Source organism: Otolemur garnettii, unplaced genomic scaffold (genome assembly GCF_000181295.1).
Source record: "Otolemur garnettii isolate 467f Iridium unplaced genomic scaffold, OtoGar3 scaffold00003, whole genome shotgun sequence".
Taxonomy (NCBI): domain Eukaryota; kingdom Metazoa; phylum Chordata; class Mammalia; order Primates; family Galagidae; genus Otolemur; species Otolemur garnettii.
The window spans coordinates 27,678,069-27,683,390 of NW_003852398.1; positions in this window are offsets into that span (position 1 = coordinate 27,678,069).

A 5,322-nucleotide genomic window follows, 5' to 3' on the forward strand; every position below is an offset into this window, starting at 1 on the left:
GCATTTTGCAGTGGTTTGCCATTAGGGTATTCATTCAGATAATGTTTTCCAACTAGAAATTACAATCTTTAAAACACTTTTTAAAACTTAAAAATATTTAAAACTAATTAAAAGGGTGTGTTAATTTCTACATTTTTCTTACTAATCATTTTGGATATTTTCCTTTGAATTATTGGACAAGGAAGATAGATACCTGAAAGATTATTGCTCTAGTTTGAGTAAAATAAAAGTTTATTAGGAGGGTACAAATACAACTCATTTAAACACATAAATGTTTGAGTTGGATGTATGGTTACTGAGGCATCTTGATTTGTCTTTTTAAATGCTTTATTTTTTAAAAAAAGATGATTTATTTCAGTAAGACTAATGAGACCACCAGTATTTCAGGAGGACCTGGGTAGGGACTGGAAGTACTTGGCAGGATGGCAGCAGTCTTGCTGTGTTTTATATAACATGCACCCTTGTGCAGGTTGCATTTAAATCTTACACTGTGGTGAAGGGTTGAATTTTTTTGTAATGCTGCAGTAGAGTTGGATTAATTTAGCTCTCTTCTTGTCCAATATATAAAATAAATGTTTCATATTATTTCCACAGAGCATAAATAAGGGAGTAATTTTTTTTTTATATTTCTGTGTTTAAAATAACCTTTCCTGTTCAAAAATTGCCCAACTCTGTCTGCTTTCTGCTTGTTATATTTTTTTTCCTTTAATCTTCTTGGGTTAAAAGATAGTCTTTTTCCATTAGCGTCATCACTGCTATCATTTTTTGCATAATTATATAGGCATATTTAATGCTGGGTTTAATTTAATATGTAATACATATGGTTGACAGTAGGGTAATACCCATAACAACTGCAGTTTCTTACGTGGTCTTGAGATTATTTAAGTGATAGATATTATATCAAAAGACATCAGACTTTGGAAGACAAGTTTAGCTTTGGTGTTTGGTCTTCTACTTAGGAAGTACCTACTGCAGTCAGAGTTTATTTTGTATTCATTTTTATATTTTGAAGAGAATGAGGTTTGAAAATTGATGTACATAGAGGGGGACTTGCCTTCTTGATATAGCATAAATTATAAAGTAGATGAGATAGATGTTCACAGTTACCCAATATGCAGTTGTTGGAACTATGAAGGATTCATTGTCTTCCTTTTATATCTTCCTTAAATAATGCAACAATAACCCCTCTGCTTTCTTTATCTCCTATCCCTCCAAGAGTAAAGAAAACGATAAATTTTCTGTCATGCAATTCTTACTTTAAATAAGAATTCAATTCTTACCTTAAATAAGACCAAGTAGAGTATGTAGGCCTTTTTCCTGATAATACTATTTTTCTACTTAACTTATACTTAAAGTGCTAGTGTTTAAAAGCATTTTTAAGGGATGAGGCCTGTACTTTGCTTATGTTGGGAATCAGTGGTAGGAGCAATGAAGTAAATGCTATAGCATTTATTTCTAAAATAGCATATGTAAGTTCAGTTTCCAACCCTTTGCTGTACACAAGCAGACAGAATTCATCCGTTGTATAAATGAGGAAAAAGCTGTATGCTTTCATTCCTTTGAAAACATTCACCATATAAACTTGAAAAGAAAAGATTCTTTAATCATCAATAGTTGACTATTGATAGATCCATATAATTTTCTCTTTTATTCTCTTAATGTGAAAATTATATATTTTAGTTTTAACAAATTGAAATATATTTGTATTCCTCAAATTATACTTGATAATGATCTTAAAAAATTTTTAATGTATTTAGTTTGCTGCTATGTTTCAATAAATGATACTGCTCTCTTCTATAACAAATTTTCATTAACCACATTAGAATGTGTTCATAGTCTAAGGGTGTCCAATCTTTTGCCTTCTCTGATGCTAATTGGAAAAATAGAGTTGCCTTGGGCCATTCATTAAATATGCAAACACTAACAAAAGCTGGACAGCTGATAAGCCAAAAAAGGGTCCATGCATACTTTTCACAATTCTGACACCACAGCTAAGCAAAACAGGTCTCAAATAATCAGCATGTGGCCTGCAGGCTGAAGGCTGGACACCCCTGCATCTTTTCTAGGATTCTATTCTACATTTATATGGCTGTGTAATATATTGGGCACTCTTTTAAGAATTTTGCTTATAACAAATCACTTAATACAAGCAACATGGTATATTTATTCTTTTTTACTAATACACTTATACATAAAATTATATGCAGTTTTAGACTCTCACTTATTAGGCCATATATCTAAGACTGAAAGCAAAGTTATTTGGCTCTAGGCTCTTACCTCTTAAAAATAAGCTAAAGTAGTTTTTTGCTTATTTTTCATTTTTTGAAGGGAATTCAAAAAATTTGACACACTAAATTTCTATTCATAAATGTTTTAAAATTAATTTTTATGTACCACCATATGCATCATGTAATTTTCCAAAAAGAATAAATTGATTTACATATGATGACATGAAAAGACTGGCAATTTACACATTATCTGAATAATGCTAACCACAGATATGGTTGTATAAGATTTTATTTACCATTTACATATGAAAGCTCTAGTTAAGAGCAATGGGGCTCCAAAGACTATTTTATGACCCATAGGTCAGCCACCCCCAACTGTATTTGCACATTACCATCTTGGAGACATAATAAAATACCACCGACTGCAATTTAGTGTGGAAAACTGATACACAGTATTGAGAAAGAAACTTAAGCACTGATATTTTCACAAAACTCTACCTGTTGTTTTCATTATCTATTTATGTTTTAAAATGACTGAGGTTCTAAATTATAGTTCCTGCCTTAGTTCTTTTGACTTTACAGAGCTCCTTCCTGTGGAAAGCTTTCACAAGTTTTACCTTCTTTAGAATCTATAAAAGGCTTTCATTTTCTTCTCTTCTCATTCCTTTGTCCCCATACCTTTGCTGCTGTTGGTATAACTTTGATAAACATCTGTCTGAGGCAAGATCCCATACGTGCAAGGACATACCACTTCTCCCTGCCTTATCTCTCCTGGCTCACTTATCTTCCTTACCCAAGGACCTATACATGAAACTTTAAAATAGCAAAAGTAGATGGGGACGCAAGGATAAACAGTTTCCATTTGCACCAGTCCTTCTTCCTGAGTGGGAAATTTGGGGCATAAATTGTGATGACTTATGTGTAAAATCGCTGTCAGGAATTCTCTATGTCTGCTTCTCCTGGGGGATAACTTTTCCAGCTTCTGTGAAGGATAAATCAAACCTTCCAAGTACATGTATGTATTCCTAAATGCTATGCAGATGCTTGTATATATTGGTTTATATTCTTCCTTTGTGTTGATTTTAGTAGTGGAGAAGCAGAACGAATAGTGTTCCCCTGAGTTCCCTAGAAACTCAGGGATTTTAACTGTTATTTGTCAAGTAGAAGGATATAGAAAGTGGTTCCTCCTTAGAATTTTGTTCATTGAAGTCTTATGGGGCTCTGTGTCATAAATACTCTAAAAGTTTCACCAATCCACTCTTTCAGGGAGACTGTGTAGGTCAAATGGTCACATTTCATTGGCATCAAAGCCAATTTTATCACCCTATGTTGGAATTTTATCTTTCTTTGGATAAGGATGTTCTCTTATCCTGGGAAGTATATTTCTCATATCCTAGAATATGCAGGCAGGATTTTATATCACTTGGAAATAGAATTGTTTGTTCTATTGGGTTTCATATATTTGAATTGGTAAACTAAATAGAACACAAGGAAAATGCCCTTTTATTGTCACACTGGTGCATTCCCCACCTCCTCTCATATTATAAAAGGAGAGAAAACACACAATGGATATGAATGCCACTGAATTTTGGTGCAGGGAAATTCATCTTTTCTCACCTCTACTATTAAAATATTTCAACTAGTACTCATTACTCTTGTTTTTGTAACCATCGTGATCTGAAAAGATAGACTTGGATCCCACTTAGATGCAATTAATTGGAGATTTATTGCACCTGCGCAGGGGACCACTGCCCTGAGAGGCAGCCGCCCTAAAGTAGAGGGCAGTTTGTCTTTTATCCTCTTTTTGTGTAGCTAAGTGAGCAGGCAAGTACAGAAGTGAAACATTGTGGTTAGCTGGGTACAGGGTTACAGTCTGGGTAACAGCGGATACAGGTTGGGTAACACAGCTTAGGTAGGTTTCCCACTATTGTTTGTTCACCAGGGACTAGGGTTTTTTTTGTAATCTTGGGGACTTTCTGTGCTTCCTTATTCTGAAGGTTTTTCTCAGAATCGACCCTGGGGGATGTGGAGGGGAGCTGGGAGACAGAGTGGGAATGGGAGCTTGCCCATTACATTATTTGGAGGTCATATTCTCTACTGGAATGTGTTAATAATCTTTAGGTAATCTAAAGGATAATCTTTTAGGTCTGATATTTTTAGTTCCCAGTTCTAAAATCAAAGTATTTTACAAGATAAGTCCTCATGGATAATTTTTGGGACAGTTAGTCTGCTTTAAAACTCATAACTACCTATTAATTTAACTGTGAGAAAGTCATCATCTGTTTTTTTCCCTGAGAACTATTAATATGGTGTGTTTTATGAGTTCCCTTCTTTTTTTTTTTTATGAGTTCCCTTCTTAACTTTGATCAGCCTTGTAGGATCAGAATAATTCCAACCTGGACATTGATAACTTTAAAAAAAAAAATGCTTTAATCTGTTTGCAATTATTTAATTTAGTAGTGTATGTAATATTAGTCTGAGTATTTATTATAATATATTATTTTATCAGGTTTTGGTATGTACATTGTACTTCCTTTATTAAAACATGAAAATTATCTTTCATTTTTCTATTCTCTATAGCAGTTTCTATGACATAGGGGTCTGTCTGGTTTTGAAAATTGCATTCTCTTTTGAAATCTCTGGGCCTCCTGATTTTTTTCTTTTGTGATCTGTCTTTTTTTTTTTTTTTTTTTAATAATAGGAAGGGCTTTATTTACTGGCTGGGAGCTTAGGGCATAGAAGATTTCCAAATGGCCATGCTCCCTGACAGGCTTAGTCTTTCCCTTTTTATTGACAGTCATAAAGTTCCATCCCACAGGTACCCTTCTCATTGGCCAGTTTGAATCAAACGGGAGATGCTATACCAGCCTATACAAAACAATAGGATTTCACAGAACTTGGAAATTTCCAAGTTCCAGGAAGTTAAGTTTACGAATTCCCAAGAGCTGAGTCACCATGGAGAGGACCCTGCAGGTGAATCCTTGTGGTCTCCTTGAGAAGACCTGTTCTCCCAGACCTCAACCTTCCATGGTATCCTCTCTCATTCCCTCCTTTTGAGATTCCAATACATTTTAATTTGGGGTCTCAATGTCAG